Below are 21661 nucleotides of genomic sequence, written 5' to 3'. Positions count from 1 at the left end.
GACTTTCTTTGGCTAAAGAAACAAGTGACATGTTCAAGTTCAACTCAAGTGACCTTTCACTCATCAAGGCTGGAGTAGAACTTCAGATGTGGAGGAGATGTGTGCCCCCTGTGTCCCAGTTGTCACTGATCACTCTCATTGGTCACACTGGTTACTCGGTCACCTCTCCTCCACTGGAGGGGCCTGAGAGGATGAAGCAGTTTAATAACTGTGAGGTGTTGCTGGGTGACAATGAGCAACAGAGGGTATCATATCTGTGCAAGCAGTGTGGTTATTATGTAACCAGTGATTATTATTACTGCCCTTCTCTTTCCAGCACCCTTCCTAAGAGTTCCCACCATATAGCATAAATGATCCATTACAGCAGCTGGGTTCCCCATCAGGCTCCCCCCACTATAAGCTCCTTGAGAATACCACCCATCTCTCTCCCCAAGGGCCTGAAAAATGGAAGCAAGTATAAAAGTTTGAGATACCAAAATGCAGTTTATAGACCCTCCTCACTCCTCTGAGCCAAGGCTGGTCTCTGCAGCTGGTCTTTCTCCATCCAGAGTAAAAGATTCCACATGGTCAGGATTAATGAACCCCAAAGGGTTAGCTGACAACACTTCCAGGTCTGCAAAGGATGAGGGTCAGGAGCTGCAGCAGTTCTGACTGTCATTACCACTAACACATTTAAACCTATCTGAAATTCAGTATTTTCCTTGTTGGAAAACAGTCAACAAACAGATTTTTTTATTATGCCTTCTGTAAAGCAGACATATCTGCCTTTGAACATAAGTTCTTAGTGACAACCTGGTTTGGGTTAGATGATGAACAATGAGAAGACAATGAAATGCTTTCCTTGTTTGTTGGAAAAATATATACAGTATCTACAAATGCACCCACAAAATGAAGAAGATACAATGTGTGCCAAGTGACACCAACAGCCTGGGCTCTGAATCAAGTCATGTTCAGGTCATGGTCAAGGGGCTTTTGGTGATATCTATTTGGATGACTCAGGCCAGGATATATTTTTTTTCTAAGTGCTCAATAATTGTACTTTTCTCTGCTGTGGAGACATAGCCCCTGGATTCTTAATAAATGTCAAGCAATACCAAAGTAATAATCATATTTCCAGCAATAACGACAAACAACTGGGGCTCAGAGTGGGTGAAGAGGGACCAGATCACCACAGTGCAATTCATCTCTTGTTAAATTCACTCACAGATTAATTTCTAAGATGAACAGTGGTTTCTAATTTGTCTTTTTTGAACTGTGATGTTTTTATTAAATTCAATTGTCATGAGTACTGGAGAAAAATTACTTAGAAAAAAAAAAAACACTTTGGTGTAGCCAAGGACAAAAACTTCAGAACTGCAGGTGCAGGGACTTCTCAAAGAGCCTCCCTCACTCGTTCCTGTCTCTGTGCCTCTGTCTTGGGCTTAAGGGCCTCCATTAGGCTCTGACAGATGGGAAGTGTTGCCATGCTGCCCTTCCCTGAACTCAGCCCAGTCTCACTGGGTTTCTGTCAGCCTTGTCCTCACAGGTAAGGCTCATGGAGGTACACACCTCCTCAGGCAGGGATGGAAGTTTAAGAATTATGGAAGGGGTCTGGATGGGAGACAAATGTAAGGATCTATCCCAAGGGTTTGAAACCCATGGAAACATTTTCCCCTAAACATGTATTGATATTTGAGGTGCTTTTATAAACTAAATTGTGTTCTCCAAAATGTACATGTTGAAGCTTAACTTCTAATACCTCAGAATGTGACTGAGGCACTTGGAGATAGGGCTTTTAAAGAGGTGATTAGATTAAATAAAACTCTGAATGGGCCCTAATCTAGTCTGGTTTGTACCTTCTTAGAAAGAGGAAGAGAAACCAGGGATGCTTGCAAAAAGAAGATTGTTGTGTATAAGCCAAGGAGAGAGGCCTCCAGAGAAACCAAACCTGCCAATACCTGGATCTCAGATTTCCAGCCTCTGGAACTGTGAAAATAAATGTCTGTTGGTGAAGCCCTCTACCTATGGGACTTGTCATGGCAGCTCAAGAAAACTAATATAGCTCCTTTTACTCCAGATAATGCCTGCATTGAGGCAGTCTGGGCTCTGCAGCTAACACCTCAGAGAGGCAGCAAATGGGGACTAGAGTTTATAGGGAGAATTCCTCCTTTAGGCTGTGTGGAGAGATGCAAGGCCATTTTGTCTAAGACAGCCTTGTCACCACCCATCTTCAGAGCAGAAACCTTGGTCTGAGCTCTCAGGGCAGTGCGGGCAGCAATCTGGGTCCACACCAGGAGTGTCCAGAGGGCCACCCTGACCACATCCTTCCCTCCAGGATACCACACACATCTGCTTGCCTTTATGCTCTCAGGGGGTACACCAGGACTTGCCAACAGGTTCTTACAGTTGGGCTTCATGTGGCTCAAAGGCAACCTAATCAATACAAACCCCTCCCCTCTCCCTTAGGCTGAGATCTCATAGATGTGGCCACTGTGTGAAAATAGGCCTGATTTCTTTCTTTAGTCTTTTTTCAGCCAACAATTCCTAGCACCTGTTCCAATCTAGGCCCTGTGCCACCCTATGGCCTTGAAGATGATCAAAGCACCCAGTTTGCCCTCCAGAAACTTAAAAATCTACTGAGGGAGATAAATAAGATAATCATACTCCCATGGCATGGGCCAGGCAGGTGGCTGTGTCCACTCAGGGTCACAGCCAGGCTGGGGAGGGATTGGCAGGCATTCAGAGGGGCAGTGTTCCTAAAGTACAGGAGAAAGATCAGGAACCATACAGATGCTTGACTGAAAGTCTTCAGAGACCACGCATTTATGATCTTAATTCCCCCAGAAATTGACTTTCTCCTTTTATTATTATTGTTCCTGATCTCATTTCTTTATTTGATTTCATGAATCCTTATCTAAAGTTACCATAAATGCCCTTGGGAATGAGTCAGATATAAATAATTACATGACATTAGGAGAAACTGGATATGATACTTCAGTAATACCAACCCAGCACCTGACCTGCAGGTATATGGCCACAACTATCTCTTTGCATCTGAAAGGGCCCCTCTCTCACCACCAATCTTTCCTCACATCCTCCTCCTCTGAGTCTCAGCTGAAACTCTTCCAAGAAATCCGTCTTAGGCCTGCCCTCTTCTGGGCGCCCTTTGAACCTTACATCTCTTGTTACATTGTAGTTGTCTCACCAGCCTAGAAGGTGGTCCTGGCAGGCCAGCAATTGTGACTTTTCTTGTCAGTGTTACCTGGTCTTCACCCAGGGGTCTGGAATATGGTAGGAAATCAATGAATGAGTGTGGAATGCTGAAGGAGGGACTGTTCAGAGCAGAAAGTGTTCTGTAGTAGATGAAAGAGAGATATATAGATATAGACACAGATGGAGTCATGGACATAGAGGTATTTTCTGGACTCTTAGAGAACATGGAATATGATTGGCAACTGGCTCCATTCCCCCTTTTCCTGGACCACACCTCTATTTAATCTCTGCACTCCAACCACATGAGCCTGTCTTTCAGTTCTCAAATATGCAAACTCATGACCACCCTCAAGCCTTGACACAAGCTGAGTCTTTCTTAGGTCACCCCCAGATGCTGGATGGCTACTTCTCCCTCTTAGCTTTGTTATCACTTCCTTGGAGAGGTCTTCTGTGACCTGCCAACTGACAATGATCACAAGGCAGACTCCAACCCATGGACGATTTCCTTCCAATGATGTCACACTCTCTGATATTTTCTTCTCTATTCCTCTTGCTTACACTCTGTTTCCCCAGAGGGCAGAGGCCTGTCCCCCAGTCCATACATAGGTCCTAGCACAGAAGTCCAAGAGTCAGAGCTACTGCAACAACAACTCGGACAAATGCTCATTGAACTGCCCTTTTGATACCCAAGGACCTCAGCCACATCCTTTATCCCTCCCAGTTACACCTGTACATAAATTAGCACCCAAGGGCTCCGAGCCTTACCCTCAGGTCAGCCAGGATGGTGTCCCCACTCTCTCCTTTCCATAGTCAGTCTCCCTTCTTTGCCAGGACAAAGACCCAAGTTTTCACCAACTCCCATCAACAATAGCAAAGAGATGAAAACTTAAGAACTTTCTGTTCTGAGACTTTGAAAGAATTTTTTAATTAACCAAAATTGTTTCTCATAATAGATGGGTCCCAGGGTGAGAGCGCACTGTAGCTTACGCAGCAGGTGCCTGGCGGCCAAGTGGTGCGAGGGGGGCCTTGCAGATTGTGAATGGCAGCAGCACCTCAGGAGGGCCCCAGTCGGATTCTCCATACCATGACCATCTGCCATTTCATTACTGATGTAGTTGGGAACACTTCTGTGTGTGAACTCTAAAGCATTTTTTGCACTGATGAGTATGTTAAGTATTCAAGTTTAGAGGAATAAACAAAGGTATGTTTCCTCCATCCATAAGTCATATTAAAAAAATTTAAAAGCATTTCCTGAGATGATGATACCTTCCCCTAACCGCAATGTTAGTTTTTGGAATGCAGGTATACCTCACATTAGGAAATCCAATATACAAAAATCTGAACCTCAAAAAAACTTCCTGAGTATAGTTAGCCTGCTAAGTAAGAGACTATACTCAGTTTTCAAAAGGATTCAACCCAAGATTAACCTGTTTTAGTTTACAAAATCTTGATCATTTTCAGAACCCCATTTACAGTGATTCTTTTTAGATGCTATAAACTAGGGAGATAAATAACCAGACTACAAGTTCTATTTATATATAAAGACCATGTGTTGGGTTGAAGAAGACCTTCAGCGTTGCCCTAGTGGAGTACCTGCTCTCTGGGTGGAGATGTGTGTAACACACCAACTTACTGTGACCTAGGAAAGGCTGCCAAGGATGTCTTCAACAGAGGATATGGGTTTGGCATGGTCAAAATAGACCTGAGAACCAAGTCATGTAGTGGAGTGGAATTTTCTACTTCTGGTCATGCATATACTGATACAGGGAAAGCTTCAGGCAACCTAGAGACCAAATATAAGGTCTGTAACTATGGACTTACCTTCACCCAAAAATGGAACACAGACAATACTCTTGGAACGGAAATCTCTTGGGAGAATAAGTTGGCCAAAGGGTTGAAACTTACTCTTGATACCATATTTGTACCAAACACAGGAAAGAAGAGTGGGAAATTGAAGGCCTCCTATTAACTGGATTGTTTCAGTCTTGGCAGTAATGTTGATATAGATTTTTCTGGCCCAACCATCTATGGCTAGGCTGTATTAGCCTTTGAAGGTTGGTTTGCTGGCTATCAGATAAGTTTTGACACAGCCAAATTCAAACCATCACAGAATAATTTTGCCCTGGGTTACAAGGCTGCAGACTTCCAGCTGCACACTCATGTGAATGATGGCACTGAATTTGGAGGGTCTATCTACCAGAAGGTTAATGAGAAGATTGAAACATCAATAAACCTTGCCTGGACAGCTGGCAGTAACAACACCCGTTTCGGCATTGCTGCTAAATACAAGTTGGATTGTAGAACTTCTCTCTCTGCTAAACTAAATAATGACAGTCTGATTGGATTGGGTTATACTCAGACTCTTTGACCAGGAGTCAAACTGACCCTCTTAGCTTTAATGGATGGAAAGAACTTCAATGCAGGAGGTCACAAGTTTGGGTTGGGATTTCAACTAGAAGCTTAATGAGGTTTTGAATAAAGCATTAGATTTATCCCTGGAGATGAAGAGAAATGAACGCCCCCCTAAAAGACTGTGTATTATTCATTTCTATATTCTTATCAAGCAATGTTATGTCTAGTCAAAATTCATGTGTTGTTGAATTGCATATTATACAGCATTTCTGTACATTAAAATATTGTGGGCTGAGCTGTGGACTTTAGCCTTAGGTTACTTTGAAAAATTCCCTAATGACAGTCATCATATATGGTATATAAACACAGTTTGCCTGACTTGTAAATAAAATAAAATAAAATAAAATGTTAAGGATATAGAAGAAAGAAAATCAGTAAAAAATTAGAAGAAAGTGAGAAGATCTCACTAACCTTTTCAGACTAGAAATTTCTATTGAGAGAAGTCTTTGAAGAAGGAACTAAGCATTTATATCCCTAAGGAGTTTTCAAAACATGACTTAGATTCAAAGTGTCTTTCAAAGGACAGTGACTGTGACCTTATGTTGAGAGTATTGTATTGATGCATAGAACTTGCATAACTGGGTGCCTGTTCTCTTGGAGGGGATTCAAGCTATCATCTTACTACCAAAAGAAAATCAACTTTAATCTTATTTGTTATGAGGCCAAATGGTCAAAAGAGTGCTCAAGGAGGTGGCTTTGAGCTGTTCTACAGTGGCAGAGCCCATGGCATCATGAGCTTTTGTGGAGCATGGTGGTAGATCCATGCCTTAGTGCCAATTATAGGCAAGGAAGTGTGTGACTAGCAGGAGGAAAAACTACAGGCAATCCACAGGATGAAATGAGTTCTGTCAGTATAGATTATTCATTTCTTATGGGGACTTTGCATTCTTGTAAGTTATGATACAGTAGACATGTTTTAAGATAAGTTTTAAGAATAAACAGTTGAGAGGAAAATTCTAATAGAGAAAATTAAATCAGCTAACTAAGGTAGGTACTTGCTGTGTGTCAGAAGAAGGTTGCCCTTCTCTGATTTTGCCAGCAGGATCCCTTGGTCAGTTAAGGGTATCTGCTAACCTAGCCACAGTCTTACACATGAATTAGAAGAAGGGGCCTCTCTGAAGGGACAAATGAGAACAAGGAACCCTTCTTCTGGTGGATACAGACTGTACTACAGATCACTGCTTGCTAGCAGAGCTCAGAGAGAAGTCAGGAGGACCCAGACCATAAACTTCCCATCTCTGTCTGAACCCTGTGCAAGTCCCTTTCCTCTACATGAGGCTACTGATCACTGCAGCCCAGCCAGCTCCACAACCACCACCAGTCACTATAAAAAAATGCCTGCCCCCTGCTTAAACTGGGAGCCCAGCCTCTCTCTGCTTGGACTATGGGGATATCTGTCTATACCCATAGTAATGAGCAGTTAGTAGTTCAGTGGGCTCTATGCAGGGCCAGGCCTTGACAGTGATCTTTAGAGAGTATAAGGAACAGGTTCTCTTAGGCTATTGTATTCTCTCTGCATTTACCTGAAATCTTGTTCACATAAAATAGATAGGCCTGGAACTGGCACCACCTAAATCCCTGAAAAATCATTCAACAGGTTGAGGAGGTTAAATATCATGAGTGGAAACTTTCTTCCTTACAGGACAGGTACAGTGCAATGTTCAGACAGCCCAGGGATCTTCATGCCAGAAGATGGCAGAGGTGAGTATCATGTCCACTGAGCTATCACAACAAACTATAAGCTTCAGTGGAACATTGGCATCCCAGGATTCAGTTTGGATTGTTTAAGGAATAAAAACTCTGGTGCTTTGGGCACTGTGGCTTCTATCTTGGAAGCTCCTTTCCAGCAATGTGATGTTTCAGGAAAGATTCTAATCTGATGAGGTTACTGTATTTAGCACTACAACATGCTCATGCCAGTTATAATATGTCATCAGAAAAATGTGAACTTGCAACCAAGGACATTGGACCACAAGTTTGATCTTTGCAGCTTCTATCTTTTCCTGTGTATGTCACCTGCTCTCAGCAAGTCATTGGTTACATTCTTTAAACCTAACCTGACAGAAAGGACACATTAGAAGATTTGCCCTAAGATGCTTTTAAAGGGTAAACACAAATAGAGAATTTAAGTTTCAGAATTTTTTCAGGAAAAATATCAGTTATAATATTTTTAATACAAAGGATATAAACATAAATGAACATATTAAATAAAATGATCAAATAAGAACAAAAGCACAAAGCACAGTAGCAAATACACCAACTAAACACCCTGTGTCACATTATGCCATAAGCTAGCTGTGATGCAAAAACATCGAACAACAGAATGGCAACTTTAATATATACCCCTAATAGTAAAATGTCTGCTTTTATTGAAGAAAAAAACAAAAACTATATTGCTCTAAGCAGTTTTGAAATGAATATCTGATTCAAAACTTCCCCTGTGCATATAATTGCATGCTAATTTACATTTTAATTACTTCCTAAGAAATCAAAAGCATTTGTTGACAATAGAACATAATGTCAACTTCACAGTGCACTGTTGGTGAATGCTTAATGAACTTAATTAGATAATTAGTGATGTTAATTATCCTTCCATTACAAAGATAAAGATGTCTCACAAATGATGCACTTGGTAAAGAAACATCAGTAAAAGTATCAGTGTTTGCTTTGTCCATTTACTTCTATTTTTCTTTTTTTTAAATTTTTTTATTGTTATTCAATTAGAGTTGTATGCCTTTTCTCCCCATCCCTCCACCCCACCCCAGCTGAACCCACCTCCCTCCCCCACCTCCACCCTCCCCCTTGATTTTGTCCATGTGTCCTTTATAGTAGTTCCTTTAATCCCCTCTCCTCACTATCCCCTCCCCACTCCCCTCTGGCTATTGGTAGATTGTTCTTAACTTCAATGTCTCTGATTATATTTTGTTTGCTTTTTTCTTCTATTGATTATGTTCCAGTTGAAGGTGAGATCATATGGTATTTGTCCCTCACCTCCTGGCTTATTTCATTTAGCATAATGCTCTCCAGTTCCATCCATGCTGTTGCAAAGGGTATAAGCTCCTTCTTTCTCTCTGCTGCATAGAATTCCATTGTGTAAATATACCATAGTTTTTTGATCCACTCATTTGCTGATGGGCACTTAGGTTGCTTCTAGTACTTGGTTATTGTAAATTGTGCTGCTATGAACATTGGGGTGCATAGGTTTTGCCAATGATACCTCAGACAAAGGCCTGATCTCCAAAATATATAAAGAATTCACACGACTGCACTCCAAGAAGACAAACAACCCAATTAAAAAATGGGCAAAGGACTTGAACAGACACTTCTTCATACAGAGGGCCCAGAGACATATGAAAAGATGCTCAGCATCACTAGCCATCAGAGAGATGCAAATTAAAACCACAATGAGGTACCATCTCACACCGGTCAAAGTGGCCAGCATACTTCTATTTTTCAAACTCCTATAACAGGCACTTGTGATAGACTAGTAATATTTATACTTCCTTAAAATGAAAAAGAAAAGCCACTGGGTCCATCAGCCCGTAATTGTGCTTCCCCATTATTCTGAATACTAACATTATGTTGGTGATGCTGCTTTTTCAAATCCTCTGCTGTCAGGACCTATTCACTGTGTTCAGTTATGGTGTATAGTTCCTTATTCAAAGGAACTTCTTCCCACTAACTTCTCACTGATGTGACGGACAGGTTCTAACATCAATTGTTTGCAGAATGGTGATGGGGCGTGTGTGCATTGTGTGACCAAGGGAAGAGAGGAAATGAGAGAGAGGGCCCTAGTTTAGTGACCAGATTACCAGAAGAAAGCCTTAAGGGCCAATGTACCCCTCTCTGCTGCCTGCCTGTCTGCATGGCCCCAACTGCCCCAGGACACCATGCTGCTGTGAGGTCAATTCTGGGTGCAGTGTTGGAGCACAGCTGCCTGCAAGACCAAGGGCTAAGACACATGCTGCAGTTAAAGTGAAAAAGGAAACTTCAGAGTTTTAAGAAATGATACTATTGGACTTAATAATAATTTTTCTCTTTCTTGCTCCCAAATTCCGCCACAACCAAAGCATCATGAAAGTTCTTTCTGGAAATGACTCTAATCCAGACACACCCCGAAAAGGTCTAAAGCCAGGATGAGCAGAGTGGCATAAGTTTTAGGATCAGTTATCTCAGGAAAAGCATTAAGAGAAAATAAGTCATTTGCAGTCTTGCCCACTACAATTAAGGAAACCATGATCACATCAGCAGGGTGGTTTACAGTTTCCAAAGTCTTTTGTTAAAATCACACTTTCATTTGTTTGTGAGTGGTTTTATTCATCAAACAGCCAATTACTTGCTGGTGCTTAATTATTTGCTCACAAGACTTTTCCACCACGGAACACAAATTGTGATTTTTCATAAAGTTTGTGATTTCATGTTTTCTGAATCACTCTTCTCTTTCTCTTTTCTACAGTTTTTGATGGTGTTGTCTCTCCAGCCCACTTCTTACCTGATTTGCTGACACAGGTTGCCCTCTCTGCCCTTCTTTCATGGCAGTGAGAATGGATCATCAAGATTTCACCTTTCTTGGTCCACTTCAATTTGTGAAATACTCATGTGTCCCCCAAACTTTAGCCACTTGCTTTGAAACATCTCTCTTAAAGGCATATTCACCTCCTGCAAAAGTTCTCTGTCTTGCCCACAAACACCATTCTGAATTTACTACAAGTTTAAGTAAAAGTATTCTATGTGACAACCTTCTGAATTTCAGATTTTTTTAATTTCCTATAACCTCTTAAAGAAGTTAGATTTTGCCTCTTTTTACAGAACTTCCCTGGGAATTCTAACTTTCATTTTCACAAATGTATTTTTACTTCCTCAGCCGTTACCTTGGGCTCTTTGGCTTACTTCCCTCCCATTCATTTCAAAGCCCTTTCCTTTCTATTTTCAGTCTCTTCTCAGACCAAATTCTCCTGAGTTGTGAGCTTTTTTCCCAGCCAAGTGCACTCTGAGGCTTCCTCCTCCAATGTTGTTCACCCACTGAACACAACTCACAAGCACATGTGTCCCCTGTCAGACCTCACCCTCCTTCCTGAAACAGGGGCATAAGTTTCTGTGTGGCTCCCTATGTCTTCAGCCTCAGCAAGACCATCATCATTCAGCAGCAAAAGACAAATGCAAACACATTGAAAAGTAAGACCAGAAATTGCTGAATCACTCCCACAATGACTGCTAAAGCCTTCCAATTCTACCCACTTGCTTTCTTTTCTGCAATTTTTATTTGGATTCCATGGTTTCTTTAAAGAAAAAATAAATATACAAAAACATTTATGCATGAAATGATATGATGTCTGGGATGTTGCTTCAAAATTATTTTGGACAGAGGGGAAAGTGGGTAGTGATAGAGATCAGATAAGACTGGTAATAAGTTGATATTGTGGAAGTGATGGATAGATACATGGGAATTCATTTTATTATTTTCTCTACTTCTGTATATGTTTGAATTTTAAACAATGATTTTTAAAAGAGATAATGGGTAAAGTGCTCAAAATGGATGGTCAAAATGCCCTGTCCCTGCCAGGGGGACCCAAGCCAGAGCTGCTCTTCATATAGCCATCACCCAGCTAGTCTCAGAAAGCATCTCTGCCAGGGACACAGCAGCACACCAGCTGGGGGTGGGACACAGTGGGCCTGTGCACACATTCAGGAGAGCAGCCCATAGCAGGTCCACAGCCACCTCCCCACAGAGGTGTCCAGTCTCAGAGATCTACAAGGCCCCTATGTGTGGGCAATGCTGGCCTTACAGGTGTCTGGGTGGGACAGGCACTTGCCCACAGGCAGCCTTTAGAGGACACCAGGGGGCCTTGGAGCAAATGCCCAGTGATTTCGTGTCCTTGCCAGAGCAGACAGATTTCAATGTGCCACTCTCTGGCTTTTGGCACCTTTCTATCCACTTCTCTTACTTCTCATACAGCCCTTGCTTCCCTACGCGGGCCATTTACACTTTGAAAACAGAAACTGAAATCTTACTCAACATTCTCCAAAAGCCATGAAACATGAAAAACACAGCCCAACCCTGCTCTATGGGGTTTGCTCTTCTATAAGCCCCTAATTTTTGCTCCAGTGGGACCAACCTGGCCCCTGCATGAGACAATGTTTAGTTGACCCCAGGAGGAAAGTGGAGTGAACTCCAACTGACACTTTACCAAACAAGACACAGGTCAGGCAGCTGCACCCACCCAGAGGGGCTCCCACTATACTCTCAACCTTTCTCTTTTGGCTTGTTCCTCTCTGTTCTCTGCAGAGCCAACACAACCACCTCTCATGCCTGGACACTCCCATTTCTCATGGCCTGGTTCTTTTGTTTTTTGTGGGCCTCTTTTTTTCTCATCTCAGCCTTGGTTAAACAGAATTATCTGGTGTGTTCTTTAATTCCCACAGCTCTGACCACTGCCACTGTGGCCTGCATTGCGTCCCACCTGAATGACGATGCTATAGTCTCCAGACTGGCTCTGACCTCAGGGTCCCTAACCTCCAGTCTAACCTGTACATACAGAAACATCCTGCTTCCCTGCTCAGCCCCCACCTATGGGCCATGACATCCCCCAACCTGACCCCATGCTCATCCTGACACCTGCCACACCCCCAGTCACTTCTCTGCTCTGTCCAGGCTCAGGAGCCACTCTTCTGCTCAGCCCTGTCCCACCCAGTACCCAGCTCCCACATCCAGTGTATCCATTTCTACTTGCTAATACTTTAAAAAAACATGATGACAGATAAACTTTATATTTTGGAATAATTTTGGATTTACAGAAAAGTTCTAAAGATGGTGCAGAGTTCTTATCAAGCCCTTTACCTGGTTTCTCATATGTTAACATCATTATGACTGACACCATCACCATGGTGTGCCTGTCAAAACTAAGAAATTGACAATGGGTATTGATGTTTATTCAACTTTTTTTTAAACAAAAAATTCTTACACTGAGAAGGTAAGGAAAGTCATGATCACTGCTGTGAAAAGAAATAGCTGACCACATTGGGCTGGAATGATAAAGTGGCTTCCAGGACACCCTAAGTTGGCCTTTGGTGGCCCTAAGGGAGTCCAAGATCCCAGCCTCTGTCCAACAGGCTGACATCACAGCCTTTGCCCTGGTAGAGACCATCACTTTACAACTAGATCCCAGAAGGGACTCTGAAGGGTGTCAGGAAGAAAAAGAAGAAAGAGCATCTATCATATCAGTCTTGCCTCAAAGGCTCACCTGCCAAGAAGAAAACATTTTCTACTAAAGATGAAGGTAGGTAAAAGGAATTAGGACTTGTACACTGTGTGTTTGGCTCCAAGGAACAATTTATCAGTGCTGCAGAGCTGTCAGAGGCTGACATGATAAGGAATAACACCAAATGAATAATGTTTCCTCCAAAACCAACTCCTTTAATTATAAGCCTCTCCTTTCCAGAAGAGAGACAGAAGATGCAGAAACACCAATTTCATGCACTTGTGCCTGAATAATGTCTCCATGCTGCTCTTTCCAGATGGCGACCTTCTCACTGGAGAGACTAATGATGTAGGCATATTTAGGGGAAAGCCAATAACAGAGTCTTTAACCTTCAACAACGAAAAGTGTGTTGTACAAAATGTTCCTTGGGATACATTAGAAAATATCAATTACATTGCTCACTGAGGTGTAATCAGCTGTAATAATCAAAATTAATTTTTAAAAATAATTAAACAGACCCCAGGGCAAATAGTTGATACTCTTATCCTATGACATCACAGTGTACATATGTACCTGAGAAGTTGTGCCTTCTGTTAGCAACAAAGGCATCTTGTGAGGATACGTGATGAACGTGGGGTCTGATGCTGGTGAGTTCTACTCCAGCCAAAGGACAGGGAGTTCCCTACACATTCTTTAAGAGACTTCTGTGTATCCATGCTGTTGCAAAGGGCATAAGCTCCTTCTTTCTCTCTGCTATGTAAAATTCCATTGTGTAAATATACCATAGTTTTTTTATACACTCATTTGCTGATGGGCACTTAGGTTGCTTCCAGTACTTGGCTATTGTAAATTGTGTGTGTGTGTGGAACTGGAGAGCATTATGCTAAGTGAAATAAGCCAGACAGTGAGGGACAAATACCATATGATCTCACCTTCAACTGGAACATAATCAACATAAGAAAAAAGGAAACAAAATATAACCAGAGACATTGAAGTTAAGAACAATCTAACAATAGCCAGGGGGGAGTGGGGAGGGGAGAGTGGGGAGAGGGGATTACAGGAACTACTATAAAGGACACAGGGACAAAATCAAGGGGGAGGATGGAGGTGGGGGAGGAAGGTGGGTTCAGCTGGGGTGGGGTGGAGGGATGGGGAGAAAAGGCATACAACTGTAATTGAATAACAATAAAAATTAAAAAAAAAAAAGAAACTTCTGTGTAACAGGCACTGTGCCCAGCCCAGACTGAGGTACTGGTATAGGATGCTTCTAAGCAAAGACACAGTTAATTTTCAAAATTAAAACATAATCCACTTTGTTTCAAAAATAATTTGACTTTAAAGAATCCACAGGCTATTAAGTTGTAGAAAGGATAAACAAATCACATTTAAGAATAAATAAGTGAGGCTCAAATAGGAACGAAGAAGCCAGGGGCAGGGGTATGTGTACATAAATGTGTGTGTGTTTGTGTGTGTACATGTTTTGCCAAAGTTTATCCCACTAGGTATGTGCAGTTATAAGAAATGGGCCATACTTATCTCTTCAAGCTCCTAAGTGCCCAGATCAAAGAGGAAAACAGCAGTGACAGAGTCCAGCTGGTCACAAGTTACTGTAGGAAAGCACAGATCTTCTTGGGAGCAACAGTGAGGGTGTTGTCCCTGGTGACTGTCCTCTCTCCACTTTAGTCCAGGCACACTGGCTGTTGCTGCCCTAGATACCTCCACACATGCTTGCCTTGGTGCCTTGGCTTGGCAGTCCTCTATGCCTGACCACTCTCTCCTGGAAAGTAAGAAGGCACGTGTTCTTCCTTGTTTCTCTACTCCAATACCTCCTGCCAGAGAGGGCATCTGACCACCTCCACCTAAACAGTCTGGCACCTCTTCAGCCACCCTGCTCTATTTTTCCTCATTGTAATTAGCATTCCCTACATTTATTGTCAATCTTCACCCCCTATAAAGCAGCTTCCATTAAAGCAGAGGATAGATTAGTTTTTCTTTCTTCTATAACCTCAGCACTTAAAGTAGGAGGTAAGGTCAGCACTTAATGAACATTTGTTGAGTAAATGAATGAATGAATGACACCTGACTTGATGTAGTAACATCTTCAACAGCCTGCCTTCACAAAATGACAGAGCCAATTTCAAATATTCTTTTTTCCAGATCTCTCAATGAGTCAAGAGTGAACAATGCCAAGCTATTTGTGAACTTGCATTACCCAAACATTGCAGCCTATTCAAGCTTCATTCAGATGAGCTGGTTTCTCAATGCATCTCTCTAGGACTCAAAGGCAGCTGAGCTGAGACAATGACAGTGACCTGGAAGGGGGTGTGGCACTGGCAAGAGGCAGCATCAATAGCTTGCATGTCTATATCCAGCATCCCAGGCATCCCTTTCACTAGCTCCAAGACAGATAGGCCTGACTTTCCATGGACAGTACTGATTTGGTCAAGGAGTAGAAGCTACCAGGTGAACCCGAGGGAAGAAGGGAAGGATCCCTCTTGCCACAAATGCCATTTGTCAAGGGCAAGTGCATGGGCATTTAGGGATGCTCCAGCTCCCAGGGCACAGTACAACAATATCCTCACAGTGTGGAATGGTCATTTCCTTGGTAAAGAAAGCTATACAGTAAAAGAGATCCAATATGGATGGAGAATATCTGGCAGTTCTGTCCTATTGCTCCCAGACATGGACTGCTCTCACAGCTAAACCACAGAGCAATCAACTCTAAAATCCAGTGGAGAGTGAGTGACAGCATGTGTGAGTGAGTGTATATACAGACAAGAGTGTGGAGCATGTGTATGTGTTGGCAAGAGCCTGCCTTCCTGCAGGGCATTCAGGAGAAGGCAGCCCAGGATCTCCTAGTGGAGTAACTGCAGCCACTGCTGTCCAAACTGGTACATCTGGCTGCACAGACTAGGGGCGACTGCAGAATGGCTCAAGGACCACAAGCTCTGGGGGCAGAGAGAGATGTCTGCAGAGGTGCTGGCTGCAGAAACAGCACAGCAGGGAGTACGCCTGGCCAAGGTTGAGAACCTTTGGAGGGAGTGAGGGCAGCACCTTACACAGCCCTGTGCTACAATATCACTGTGGGACTCTTCCCAGAGTTATCTGGGAGAAATACAGAGACAAACTTTATCTAAAACTGTCAGAGACTCTGTCAGGTGGTACCCAGCCCTGATGGAGAAACAATCTGTGATTTATGGGGAGTAGGAGCATGGGGAAAACAGCTCCCCCCCCCAGGGCTTGGTGCTGCAGCATGGGGGCCACACAGAAACTCTTAAAAGGGGAACTGAGGCAAAACACAAGACTCAGCAGGAACCCAGTGATCATGTGCATGAGCATGCATCTATAGCAGCTCTGCTAACAAAGAACTCAGAGGGATAAGTCCTGAAGGGACTGAAGGGACAGTGGGACCCAACCCAGCACAGCTGGCAAGCAGGGGACTGGACAGGGTAGAAAGTTTGGGCCTGAGCCTCCAACAAGAGAGGAGAAGGCTAGAGAGTGCCAAACAACTGAGAGAGCCTAAACAACTGAGATTTGCTGTGGCCAGACAGGTCCCCACATAGGCAGGGGAACCCAACCCCAACCTGTGGTATTACAGGCTCTGCAGATCATTGAGGCCTTGCTCAGGAGCCCACTGCTGGGCCCATTTCCACAGAGGAAGGAATTAAAAGCAGGCTAGATGAAGTAAAGGATCAAATCAGTGAGCTGGAGGACAAGGTAGAAAAAACTCCCAAACAGAGCAACAAAATGAAAAAAGACTCAAAAAGAATGAAGAGGGTTTAAGGGAGGTGCAGGACAACATGAAATGTAATAATATTCATGTCATAGGGATACCGAAAAGAAAAGAAGAGGAACAAGGGATAGAAAACCTGTTTGAAAAAGTATTAAAAGAAAACTACTCCAACTTGATGAGGGAAAAGTCACACAAGTCCAGGAAACACACAGGGTTCCAATCAAGATGAACCCAAAGAGGCCTACTCCAAGACACTTCATAATTAAAATGGCAAAATTTAAAGGCAAAGGGAGAATCTTAAAGGCAGAAACAGAGAAACAGCTAGTAACATTCAAGGGCTCTCTGATACAGATATCGGCTCATTTCTCAAGCAAAACACCACACCCTAAAGGGAATAGGAAGAAGTATTCAAAGTAATGAAAAGCAAAGGCCTGCAAACAACTCTACTCTAACCAGCAAGGCTTTCCATTAAAATGGAAGGTGAAATAAGGAGTTTCCCAGACAAAACATGGGTAAAAGAACACACCTCCATCAAACCAGCACAGCAAGATATGCTAAAGGGACTGTTTTAACAAGAGTAAGAAAAAGAATGAGATGGGGGAGGACACAGGTACGAAGGGGAAAAATGTCAATGAATAAGTACCTATCAATAATAACCTTAAATGTAAATAGATTAAATGCTCCAATCAAAAGTCACAGGTAGCAGAATGGATAAGAAAATATGATTCGCACATATGCTGCTTACAAATGGCCCTCTTCAGAACAAAAGATCTACACAGACTGAAGGTGATTGCTTAGAAAAAAATATTCCAAGCAAATAGACAGGAAAAGTAAAGTTGGGGTAGCAATACTTACATCAGACAAAATAGACTTCAAAACAAAGGCCAAAAAAAGAAACACAGAAGGACACTTCATAATTCTCAAGGGAAGAATCCATCAAGAAGACATAAATATTATAAACATATATGCATCCAGTACAGGAGCACCCAAATACATAAGGAAAATCTTGGAGGACATGAAGAAAGATATAGACAGCAACACACTTATACTAGGGGATTTTACACCTCACTGTCAAAAATGGGTAGATCTTCCAAACAAAACATCAACAAGGATATTGTGGTATTGAACAATGCCCTAGATCAAATGGACTTAACTGATATGTATAGAACATTTCATCCCAGGGAAGCAAAATACATTCTTTTTAAATGCAAATGGAACGTTTTCAAAGATAGACCACATGATAGGACTCAAAAGAAACCTCAACAAATTCAAGAAAATTGAAATCATATCAAGCATTTGTGCAGACCACAAGGGCCTGAAACTAGAAATCAACCTCAAGGATAAAAATTAAAAACACTCAAATCTGTGGAGATTGAATAGCATGCTATTAAACAATGAATGGGTGAAGAATGAGGTTAGGGAAGAAATCAAAAAGTTTCTGGAAACAAAGGAAAATGATAACAGAACATTCAAAATTCATGGGACACATCGAAGGCAGTCTTGGGATGGAAGTTCATAGCAATACAGGTATACCTAAAAAAGATAGAAACATTTCAAATAAACAACCTAAGGGTGCACCTTCAAGAACTGGAGTAACAACAATAAAAAAAGCCCAGACCAAGTAGAAGGAAGGAAATAAGTATGATTACACCAGAATTAAGTGACATGGAGACTAAAAGAACAATTCAAAGGATCAATAAATCCAGAAGCTGGTTCTTTAAAAACATAAACAAATTTGACAAGCCTTTAAGCAGATTCATCAAGAAAAAAAGAGAGAGGAGTCAAATAAATAAAATGAGAAATGAAGAGGATACATTACAACTTACACCACAGAAATACAAAGGATTGTAAGAAATTACTATGAAGAACTGTATGCCAAGAAATTTGAAAATCTGGGTGAAATGGAAAAAATTCTAGAAAAGTATAATCTTCCAAAACTGAATCAAGCAGCAGCAGAAAGTCTGAACAGACCAAAAACAGCTGACCAAGTCGAAAGCAGTAATCAAAAAACTCCCAGCACACAAAAATCCCTGGACCAGATAGTTTCACAGGACAACTTTACAAAACATTTAGGGAAGAGTTAACCCCCATCCTTCACAGACTATTCCAAAAAATCCAACAAAATGGAAAACTCCCAAACACTTTTTAAGAAGCCAGCATCATCCTAATCCCACAACCAGATAAAGACACAACAAAGAAAGAAAACTCCATGCAAATATTGCTGATGAACGTAGATGCTAAAATTCTCAATAAAATATTGGCAAATCACACCCAGCAATACATTAAAAATACCATACACCATGATCAAGTGGGATTCATCCCAGGGATGCAAGGATGGTATGATATTCGCAAATCAATAAACATAATACATCACATCAAAAACAGCAAAGACAAAAATCACCTGATCATATCAATAGATGTGGAAAAAGCAGTTGATAAGGTACAGTACCCACCTATGATAAAAATACTAAGCAAAGTATGAGTAGAGAGAGCATTTCTCAACATAATAAAGGCCATATATGAGAGACCTACAGCCAAAATCATACTCAATGGGCAAAAACTAAAAGCTTTCCCAAGAAAATCAGTAATAAGGCAAGGGTATCCACTTTCACCACTTCTATTCAACATAGTATTGGAAGCCCTGGGTACAGTGACCACACAAGAAAGAGGAATAAAGGCATCCAAATTGGAAAGGAGGAAGCAAAACTGGCATTATTTGCAGATGACATGATGTTGTACATAGAAAATCCTATAGACTTCACCAATAAAACTACTCAACTTAACAAGTGAATTTGGCAAAACAGAGGGATACAGAAATCAAAAGCATTTTTGTACTCCAACAATGAAATATCAGAAACAGAAATCAGGAAAAAGTAATTGAGAGATAAGATGGCTGCGAGATAGGTGGGAGCAGAGTCCACTTCCCCTCAGCCCCAGTGAAACACCTAGCTGATCTGAGGGACAGAGCGAACAGCCAACGGTATTCCAGCATATATGAAGATTGGAGAACAAAGATAGAGGGCATTGAAAGATCTGACGGTAAGAAGAATGCTTAAGGACAATAAGGGCCCTGGGACCAGCCTGGGGACCAGGGCGGCTGAAGCCCTGGCCGGGATGCAGGGTCTGCTGCAGGATTTTTGGGAGAGTGCCAGGCTGGGCTGTGGGAGAGGCCAGGTGCTTGTTTGGACCAGGGGGGCTTGAATAGGAAGAATTCTTTGAAAAGAAAAAGAGAAAATAGAGGCACTCAGGGGCTAGTTAGAGAACACTCTGCAGCAGCCCCAGCCTCTGGTGCCCCTCCCCCCTCAGCCCCTGGACTGTGAACTCGGGATAAGCAGCCTAAGCTCTCACCTGAAGCCTGGCAGACACGCACCCAGATTAGTGGACTGGGCGCCCACACAAGAAACCTCGGGAGGGTGCGCACCCGGATCAGTGGCTGGCTGCCCTGTGCACAGGCCCTAAGCCGGATAGGCTGCGCAATCCAGGCCCAAAGCTGGGGATCCGGCACACAACCCCATCAACTGCCTGGCTGCCTGCAGGCTACCAAACATAAAAGCACCAGTTCTGAACAACTCCTACCTAGCCCCTGCACACAGAGCCCTGCAGGACCTACTGGCTCTCCAGGAGGAAAGGCACAACACCTAGCAGAGGGGAGCTGCAGGGCTAGGGGAGACTGCATTCCCCAGAAAGACTTGATCCAGTAGGGGGCTGAAATACCCCGTAGGAGCACAGAGAGCCCAGAGCATCTAAGACAGCAAAGATCAACAAGGGGGAGTGTGAGTTGCCACCAATTGGTGCAACTCAAGGACAGCACAACTGTTGTCCTAAAGGCCTAGTGGGGAGCAGAAGGACCTTGAGGAACTGGACTGGAGGCTGAACAACAGCGAAGAGTGTGGCTCAGGAAGGGAGAAAAGTGAAACCAATCCTTCCAAACACCCCCTCCAGTTTCACAGACAGGAAGACCAGCAGAACTAACATGACCAGTTTAAAGCCAGCAGAAGACTTTTTTTATTCCTTCTTTCCCCCTAAATTCCTTCTTCCTTTCTGTCCTTCTTTCTTTTTATTCCTTCTTCCTTCCATCCTTTACCTTTTTTATTCCTTCTTCCTGCTTTCTTTTATTTATTTTCTTGTTTTAATTTTTGTTAAAATTGCTTCTTTTCTTTCCTCCGATATTTTTTTATTCCTTCTTCCTTTCATTCTTTACCTTTTTTATTCCTTCTTCCTGCTTTCTTTTATTTATTTTCTTGTTTTAATTTTTGTTAAAATTGCTTCTTTTCTTTCCTCCGATATTTTTTTATTCCTTCTTCCTTACTTCCTTTCCTGTTCTATTCCCTTTTTCCCACCTCCCCTTCTCCTTTTTTTCCACCTTCTTTCTATTTTCCCATTGGTGAGAAAATAAAACCTGGAGCTCTGAAAAGACTAGAGTTAGACTGTGTTAGACCCATAAATGTCAGCTCAAGACCAGTGAGCACAGGAGATTAAGGAGACAGCACCACTGAATGCCATTGGCACTCTACCATAGAAGTTGATACCATAAACCCAGGGAGTCAGAACAGATCAATTCAACAAGCAGAGGCTAACAAGAAGAGTCTCACAAACAATGGGAAGACAAAGAAACAAGTCCCAAATGAAAGGAAAGGAGGAAGCCTCAGAAAGAATGCTCACTGAAAAAGAGGCAAGTCAACTATCAGATACTGAGTTCAATGCAATGGTTATCAGGAAGCTCACTGAGCTCTCTGAGCTCAAAGAGAACTACCAGAAACTACAGGGAAAGTACAATGAACTCACTGAAAACTATATCAACATGAAAAAGGAAATAGAAACTATCAAAAAGGGCCAAGAGGAAATGAAGAATACAATTTCTGAATTGAAGAACACAGTAGAAGGAATGAAAAGCAGACCTGATGAAGCAGAGGATCGAATTCAGTGAGCTGGAGGACAAAGTAGAAAAAAACATCCAGAAAGAGCAAGAAAAGGAAAAGAGGATCAGAAAGAATGAAGAGGTAATAAGGGAAATGCAGGACAACATGAAACGTAACAATATCTGTATAATAGGAATACCAGAAGGAGAAGAAAAAGAGCAAGGGATAGAAAACCTGTTTGAAAAAGTCATGATGGAAAATTTCCC

The 21661-nt window shown here is 42.3% G+C and overlaps 1 protein-coding gene and 1 pseudogene across 3 annotated transcripts in view; one reads left to right on the top strand and one right to left on the bottom strand.

The window, feature by feature from the left end:
* WDFY4 (WDFY family member 4) overlaps window positions 1-21661 on the bottom strand; it is a 353171-nt gene that overhangs the window by 144409 nt on the left and 187101 nt on the right. The window lies entirely within an intron of this gene.
* LOC128780693 (non-selective voltage-gated ion channel VDAC3 pseudogene) lies at window positions 4754-5671 on the top strand (annotated as a pseudogene).

This window comes from Desmodus rotundus, chromosome 4 (genome assembly GCF_022682495.2).
Source record: "Desmodus rotundus isolate HL8 chromosome 4, HLdesRot8A.1, whole genome shotgun sequence".
Lineage (NCBI taxonomy): Eukaryota > Metazoa > Chordata > Mammalia > Chiroptera > Phyllostomidae > Desmodus > Desmodus rotundus.
The sequence above is the reverse complement of the archived record's forward strand: the minus strand, read 5'-3'. Positions and strand labels throughout refer to the sequence as shown.